The 9,306-nt window shown below is 36.1% G+C and overlaps 1 pseudogene; it reads left to right on the top strand.

The window, feature by feature from the left end:
• Positions 1–8,606: 8,606 nt before the first annotated feature.
• Positions 8,607–9,030, top strand: LOC114500462 (annotated as a pseudogene).
• Positions 9,031–9,306: the final 276 nt, after the last annotated feature.

The following is a 9,306-nucleotide window of genomic DNA, read 5'->3' as shown; positions in this document are numbered from 1 at the left end:
TACAGAGATGTTGTATCACTTTACCATAATTTATTTAACCAATTTATTATTTTTGGGCACTTAAGCTGTGGACACTTTTGCTGTTTCAATGGGAATGAACACACTTGACATATTCTTGTTTGTGTAACCCAAAGTAAATGTTTGATAGCAGGATTGCCGAGTCAAGGGATGTGCATTTTTAGCCAATTTTTAAAATTGTGGTAAAATAGCATAGAATGTACTCTCATAACCACTGGTAAGTATGCAGTTCAGTGGTGTTAAGTACATTCACATTGTTGTGCAGCCATCACCGCCATCGATTTCCAGAATTCTGTTTAGGTTGCAGACTGAAACCCTGTGCCCATTCAGCTGTAACTCTCCATGGCCCTGTCCCTCCATCCCCTGACAACCGACATGCTACTTTCTGTCCTGATGATTTTGACTATTCTGAGTACCTCATATATGTGGAATCAAATGGTATTTGTCCTTTTGTGTCTGCTTCTTTCACTTAGCATGATGCCTTCAAGGTTCACCCATGTTGCTGCATATATTAGAAATTTTTTACTTAAAAAAAGATTTTATTTATGTACTTATTTTTGGAGAAAAAGGAAGGGAGGGAGAAAGAGAGGGAGAGAAACATCACTGTGTGAGAGATTGCAGCTGGGGGACTGGCCTGCAATGCAGGCATGTGCCCTGACTGGGAATCAAACCGGTGACCTTATGGTTTGCAGGCCAGCACTCAATCCACTGAGCCACACCAGCCAAGGTGAATTTTCTTACTTTTAAGGCTGAATAATATTCCATTGGATGTACAGGGATATGTATTTTTAACACACTGACAGATATCCTGAAACTGTCCTTCCAAAAGGTAGTACTAACCTACACTCCTACCACATGTCTAGGTCCAAATATCGCCCACCACACACATCAGTACTGCTTTTGTCACAATCTCCTCATTTTTGCCAATTACTAGGTAGAAACTGGCATCTAACTATTGCTTTCCTTTGTTTATATGAATAAAGCTGACCATCTTTTCACACATTTATTATCTACTTTGCTTCCTTTACATTGTTCTGCCTATTGATATCTTCACCCACTTTTTTCTTTGGGGTGTCTTTTCCTTAGCGATTTCTAAGGGCTTTTATAAATTAAGACACTAACTCTTCTAGCAAATTATCCTGCAAATATTTGTTCCTAGTTCATGTATCTTTTAAAATTATACTAGATTTTTCCTTGCTATTTATTTTTTACTTTGTATTATGGGTAATTAAACATTTAAAAAGCAGAAAGAGAAGAATCCTGTGGACTCACTACTGAGCTTCACCCTCACCACACTCCACGTCGTGTTGAAGTAGGTCCCAGACATCGAATCATTCCATCCACCAGTGTTTCAGTGTGTAACTCTAAAGACAAAAATGTTTTAAAAACATAACTATGATACTATTTCAATATAAAAACTTCTAATTTCTATGCAAGTGGATAGATCATTTTTCATTTGATTTCTGGGCCTTGTGTCATGCTGAGAAATGCCTTCATAACAAGAATATAAATGAATTTCCATACGTCTTCTTTCAGTAAGTTTTTTTAAATTCAAAAACCATTTATTAAGTTTTAAATGTTGAGGACATGCTGGGTCCTTAAGCACTGAGAAGAGGGAGAGGGACAGAGTAATCTGAGCCAAGAAGAATTCATTCCTTTGCCCCCTTCCTCACCTATAAGAAAATCCCCTTCCAGAGAGTGCCCTTCCAGACGGGCCCCACTGTCCCTGCCCTCACTCCTGGGGTCAGAGCCTGCTGCGGATGCCCCAGCTCTGGGCAGCTTCTTCTTCTCTTTCTCCTTCTCCTTCTTTCTCCCTCTTCTTCTTTCCTCCCTCTCCTTCTAAAACGAGTGTTATTAAAATATGTCACATACCATAAAATTCATCCATTTAAGCCATACTACACTTCAGTGGTTTTTAGTATTTTCACAGTGGTGCAACCATCACCACTAATTTTAGAACTTCTTTGCCACCCACACAAGAAACTTCATATCTGTGAAGCAGTCACTCCCCATTTCCCTCCCTCAGCGCTCAGCACCCATTAATCTACTTTTTGTCTCTTTGAATTCTGAGGGCATTCCTATAGGTGGAATTATACAATATTTGGCCCGTTATATCTGGCTTTTAACTGGTAGTACCTTTATATAGTTTTATTTTAACATTAATATTGTATTACATTCCTGCTGGAATTTACTTTGATGAAAAAAGCGGGGTTATACAGCTTGATGTTCCCCCTGTAGTTCCAAAACTGGTTTTCAAATAGTCCATCGTACAGCTCATGAGTTGGAAATATGAGCATTATCGTTTACTAAAATTTCATGTGTATTTCAGTTTATTTCCAGATTTTCAACTTTATTCCACTGATCTAAATCCTTTTTAAGGTCCAAATTGTTTTAATTCTTATAACTCCAAAATGCATTTGAATACCCAATCTAACCACCCTCTCCTGATATTTTTCTTTTTTTTTTAATTGAAGTATAGTTGACATACACTATTATGTTAGTTTCAGGAATATGACATAATGACTAGACATTCATATACCTTACAAAATGATCACTGTAAGTCCAGTAACCACCTATCACCATACAAAGGTTTTACGATATTACTGAATATATTCCCTGTGGCGTGTATTATATTCCTATGTCTTATTTATTTTTACAACTGGAAGTCTGTACCTCTGAATCCCTTCACCTTTTCCACCCATTCCTCCTCTCCTCCAATATCTTTCTATTCTTGTTTATTTTTACAGATGAACTCAATATCATTTTTAAACATTTAAAAAACTTTTTTGATATTTTGATTTGGATCATATTGAATACGGAGATTAATTCACCGAGAAGTAGTAACCCTTAGCAGATATTTTGCATTTTCTTTATATAAGTCCTGCCTATTTCTGGCTAAGTTTATTTTCATGTAAATTGGTGGTAGTGCTGCTATTGTAAATGGGATCTTTTATTCCACTAGATATTCTAACTAATCAATTTTTTACATTAATTGTACACAAAGTAGCTTAACTTAATAAAGTAGCTGTAATTTAATAAATTCTCCCATAATTTCTGTGTCAGTCAGCTTTTGCTGAACAACAAACCACCCCAAAACTCAGTGGCTTAAAACAACGAGCATGTGTTATTTCTGATGTCTCCGTGAGTCAGTTGGCGGTTCTTCCAGGCTGGACCAGCTCAGTCTATCACTGCAATCACTTGCACCTCAGCTGGCCTGGGTAGTCTGGGATGCCTCACTCATATGGGGGTAGCTGGTTCTGTGTCTGCTCAGGCAGTGCAGATGGCTGAGCCACAGGTCTCTGACCAGGCATCAGACTCTCTGGCAATTCAGAGTAGTGGTCTCAAAGTCCCTTAAAATGCATAAAGAGGACTAGTTCCAACACACAAGCCCTTTTCAAGCTTCAGATTGCATCATGTTTGCTAAATGTGAAGAAATATACTCCACGTCTGAGAAGAACTGAATTATATCTTGTAGCCAGTTTTGCAATCTCCCACAACTTTCTAGTATTTCTTTGGCCCATTCCCTTTGGGTTTCTAGTTATTCTTGGATATCATTACAAATAATAAGTATTTCTTACCTTAAGAAGTACTTTAACTCTCAAATGTTTTTCTTACTTTATTGTACTGATTAGGATTTCTAGAACATTACCAAAGTATAATATCATCTTCTTTCATGGGTATTAAAGTATGATGCTGGATCTTTATACTGGCAAAATCTAGCTATTCCTAAAATACTAGAACTTTATATATTTTTTTGTTTTGTTTGTTTAGTCAGGAATAGATGATCAGTTTTCCTAAATAGCACTTCAGTATTTATTGAGATGATGGCATTGTTTTTCTCCTTTGATCTATTAATATGGTAGCAGATTGATACAAACCCTAATAAAGGACCAGGCTAGTATTTCTGGCATAAGCTTCACAACTACAGCTGAGGTGTGTTTTTGTTACAGCTGATATAGAAAAATTATGTCTTCATGGATCTTCCTATTCTAGACATTTTGTATAAATGAAATTATATAATATGTGGTCTTTTGTGTATCGCTTATTTCACGAGGCATGATGTTTTCAAGGTTCCTCCATGTTGTGTCATGCATCAGTACATCATTGCTTTTTATGGCTGGATAATGTCCCACTGTATGGATATACCACACATGAATGCTTTTGTGGCATCTACCAAGTTGATGTTCGTATCCTCCTCTGCCTTCATTTTGCTTTTCTAGCAAATTGCATTTTACTCATTCTGGAATTGAAACATCCTTTATCCTGGATAAATCTTACTTGGTGGTAATCATTATTCTTTTAAAGAATTGTAAGATTCAACTGGCTAGTATTTTTGTTTAGAATGTTAGCATCTTTTTATAATTGAGCTTAACTTACATTTTACATTTCTTTTGCTTTCTTTATTTAGTTTTGGTATAAGAGTTTTGTTAGCACAAGAACCATTGTATAAGACAGGAAGTATACATTTTCTCCTGGAAAGTTTCATAGACTCTAATCACAGATTCACAGATCTGGGTTTGTGTGTTTTTTAATAGATATTTGGCTAACATTTCAGTTTATTCTATGGATATTGGTCTATCCAATTTTTTCTTTTTCTTCTTGGGCTACCCTAACACACAAAGAGTAAAGTATACAAAACAGCATGATGGCATTTCACAAAGCAACACGCAGATATAGAAAATTGTCAGTACTCCAGAAATCCCAAAAGTGATTCCTCCTTTTCTTTTCAAAGATAACTATTACCTTAACTTTTGTTATAATTAGTTCCCTGCCTTATTTTAAAAAGTAATTTTCCTCCTAAGCATGGAGCCCTAAACATATAGTTTGATCTCACCTGCATTTAAACTTTATATAAATGCAATTATACAATATGTGTTCTTGTAACCCTGGCCTCTTCTACTCAACAATATCGATTTAAGATTCACCCAGATTGTTTGCATAGTTGTTCTTATTCTTTTATTTTGCTGAATAGCAATATACCACTATGTATTTGTTTATTCATTATTCTGTTTATGGAGTTTGAAACAGTTTCTAATTTGAGATAATTACGAATAGAGCTACTATGAACAGTTTTTTACATCTTTTAGAGAACATGTGCACATATTTTTGTTGGGTATTTTCCCACAAATGGCATTGCTAGGTCATAAGTTATGTGTAACTTCAACTTTATTAAATGTTATAGAAAATTCTCCACTCTGGCTGGTGGGGAATACACTCAATCTGTGGATTGAGTGCCAACCTGTGAACCTAAGGGTCACTGGTTCGATCTCCAGTCAGGGCACTTGCCTGGATTGTGGGCTAGGACCCCAGTTGGGGGTGTGCGAGAGGCAACCAATCAATATATCTCTCACACGTCACGGTTTCCCTCCCTCTCTCTCCCTTCCCCTTTCTTTAAAAATAAATAAAATCTTTAAAAAGTTTTCCAAAGTATACCAATTGACAATGCTATAGCACCAGGTAAGAATATCTGTTGTCCACCTCCTCACCAGCACTGGGTAATGTTAATCTTTAATTGTAGCCATTCTAGTGGGTACATAATGGTGTCTGGTTGTACTGTATATTTGCATTCCCTTGATTATTAGTGATGTTAAGTGCCTTTTCATATCTTTATTGCCCATTGGATATCCTCTCCCCCCGCTGCCCAAAACATCTGTTTATGTCTTTGCCATTTTTTCCTTTGGGTTGGTTGTCATTTTCTTACTGGTTTGTAGGATTTTTTTGCATTCCATGCAGGAGCTCTTTGTAAGCTATAGGTGTTGCAGATATCTTCTCCATATTCTGTATCTTTTAATGACTAAAAGTTCTTAATAGGGTTAAATTTAAATATTAAATTAATGTCAAGTTTATCAATCTTTTTCTTTATGATTAGTTCTTTGGGTCTATTTTAAAATTCTTTCCTCATTCCTTTAATGAGGTTTTAAATTTTAATGTACTCAAATGTATTGATCTTTTCCTGTATAGTTAGTAAGTACTAAGGTTATAAAGATTATTAAGCAATCTTCTCCCATCCTGAAGTCACAAAGCACTTCTTCTATATTGTCTTCTAGAAGATTTGTTGTTTTGCCTTTTACTCTGAAGTTTATGATATATCTAGAATGAATTTTTAAGTATGATCTAAGGTAGGGGTCACGTCCCCTCCCTTAATTATCTAAGTGTCGCAGCTCCATTTGTTCAAAAGATCATGTTTTCTTTAGAGCTTTGCAATGTGTCTCTTTTGTCATAAATAAAATGGCTATATATGCATGGATCTCTGTCTAGATTTATATTCCATTCCATTGGTCAATATAGATACCCTTGTGCCCAAATTATTTACAATACATGTAAGTACACAGAAGATGAAGTTCTTCCATTTTGTTCTTCTTCAAGGTTGTATGAGTTATTCTTGTCCCTTTGTATTTTTATCTGATTTAGTTACCCAAAAAAAAAAAAAAACAACTTAGTTGGATCAGGTTGGTTGCCAATTAAAAAAAAAAAACAACTCTACCTCTAGTGGGTCTTCTGAATAATCAGTTGAATATTATTTCTTGGTTTCATGGGTCACTCATCAGCCTGCCTTGGGTAAAGTAACAGACCAGGTTCAAAAATATCTCTGGAATGAGCTGAATCACTGTCCTTTACAAAATATGTTGCCTTAGAAAATCACCTTCTTTTGAGATTAGTCTCCAAGAGGCATCATAAAGTTTTTTCCTCTCCATAAAGCCAGTAGTCTTCAGAGTATAACAGAAATAACTTTAGAACTGGAAATAAAAAACAGTAAAAGGAAAAAAATTACTTTCAGGATAAGACTTTGCAGGGGCAAAATGTATCCACCAAGTTCTTAAAGTCCCACCAGCCTCAGTGGAGACCTGTTTGCTTAGGCTCTCAGTACTTTCCTCCACTTCCTCTGTCCAAGCCTGTCTTTTTTCTTCTTAGCTCCAAAATTTCCTTCAACCCCAAACTTTCCTCTTTATCTGCCCACCTTGCTTTCCCTCCAGCTAAGTCTGTGTTCTCTTTGTTATTAACAGTATCTCAAACTATGCCACAGGTCAGGTGGACACTTCCTATATACAGTGTGGACACACTGGACCAAGGGATGATTCGGGACAGGGAGATGGAGCGGGACGGTGAGAGAGTTCATCACACAACTCAGAATGGTGTACAATTTAAAACTTATGCATTGTTTATTTCTGGAATTTTCTATTTAATATTTTCAGACCACAGTGGACCACAGGTAACTGAAATCATGATAAAGGGGCACAGATAAGGGGGTACTGCTCAATATCAAAAACAGGTTTCTATGTCTTTAAATTTGTAATATTATTAAATGACTATAAAATATTTCTTTGAATCATAAAGGAGTGAACAGTTTCCCTTTTATTAGATTGTAACTTGTTTCTAATTTTATCACAATTACAAATAACATTAATGCGAAAAACCTTAAGGCATGTCTCTTCATCTATATTTTGAATTATTTCCATAGGCAAAATATGATCTGATAAAGGATTCATACCCAGAATATTTAAAGAACTCTTACAAATCAATAATTTTTTAAAAAGCAGTGTTTACATAGGCCAAGATTGTAAAAAATTTACCAAAGAAGATATACTTGAGGCAAATAAGCACATGAAAATAAACTCACCATTAGTGATTTGAGAAACACAAACTAAAAGGACAATGATGTAATGCTACACATATACTTAAAGGGCTAAAATTGAAAAACCAACAATACAAGGTATCAACAATGATAAGGAGCAAAAGGAATTCTCATGTATTACTGGTGGGGATGAAAATAATGTAGCCCCTTTGGAAAACAGTTTATCAGTGTTTTACAAAGTTAAACTACACTTACCATACAACCCAGCAAGTCTCTCCCTGGGAGTGAAACAAGAGTGTACACCCAAGTGAAGGGAAAATATATGTTCACACAAGACCTATATGTAAATATTCATATCTTAACTTATAATTACCCCAAACTGAAAACAATGCAAATGTCCAATGGATAAGCAAATAATTGTGACATGCCTACACAATGTAATATTTCCCATGAATAAAAATGGGTGAGTTACTGGTACATGCAACAACACAGTTAAATTTCAGAAGCAATTCACTAAGAAAGGAAGCCAGACACAAAAGACTACCTACTATGTGATTTTACTCACATGACATTCTAGAAAAGGCACAACTAGAGTGATAGAAAGGAAATCTTCTGGGGTGATGAAAATGTTCTGTCTTACCTGACTGCACACATTTGTTAAAACACATTAAACCAAACACTAAAAATGGGTGAATTTTTCTTGTGTGTAAATTATATCTCAATAAAGCAGATTTAAAAAGTAAGAAACTATTCTGAGTGATTTATTTTTGTTGTTGTTTTTGTATCTTAGCAGCTGATGTGAAGTAGAACCTGAGAACAGAAAGGAAATTCATCAAGAAAAGTAGGACTTGAGGGGTGAGGGTGATGGTGTCAGAATAATGACTTCTGGTTTTGGAAGTGTTAATGAGGTTAAGATAATGAGGGCACAGAGGGAGAAAAAAAAATACACCTCCACGTGAGAAGAAAAATAAGTGTAGTGCAGTTAAAAGCAGTGCAGCAGAAAAAGAAAGAGATCATGCTCTTGCTGCCATCTTTCCAAGTGGCCATAATGGTGAGCGTGAATGCCCTTGCTAATGCTCTCAGAACCATCAACAATGCCAAAAACAGAGGTGAATGCCAGGTTCTTTTTAGGCCATGCTCCAAAGTCATTGTCCAGTTTCTAACTATGATGATGACACATGGTTACATTGGTGAATTTGAAATTACTGATGACCACAGAGCTGGGAGAAGTGCTGTGAACCTCACGAGCAGTTTGAACAAGTGTGGAGTAATCAGCCCCAGATCTGATGTGCAACTCAAAGATCTAGACAAATGGCAGAACAGCCCGCTCCCACCCGAAATTTGGTTTCGTGGTACTGACCACCTCAGCGGGCATCATGGACCACAAAGAAGGAAGGTGAAAACACACAGGAGGGAAAACCTGGGGATTCTTTTTCTAGGGATGTCATATACATGGGTGCAGATAAAATGCCTCAATGAGAAAAGAGAGAGAGAGACACAGCATGAAATTGAGAAAAGACTTGGGTTTTGTACATATGCTTGTTTTGTGTCACCTATTTTTGTCTCAATTTCTTTTCTTTTTTTTTCTTCTCTTTTTTCACTTGATCTTTCTTTTTCCTGGGGGGTCTTATACATTGTATATGACCACTCTTCCCTTCCAAAATCTCCCTCTAATTAGACCACACGTGTACTCCTACACACAAACACATACACAT

Source organism: Phyllostomus discolor, chromosome 6, assembly GCF_004126475.2.
Source record: "Phyllostomus discolor isolate MPI-MPIP mPhyDis1 chromosome 6, mPhyDis1.pri.v3, whole genome shotgun sequence".
Lineage (NCBI taxonomy): Eukaryota > Metazoa > Chordata > Mammalia > Chiroptera > Phyllostomidae > Phyllostomus > Phyllostomus discolor.
Note: the sequence above shows the minus strand (reverse complement) of the source record. Positions and strands in the feature narration are given on the sequence as shown.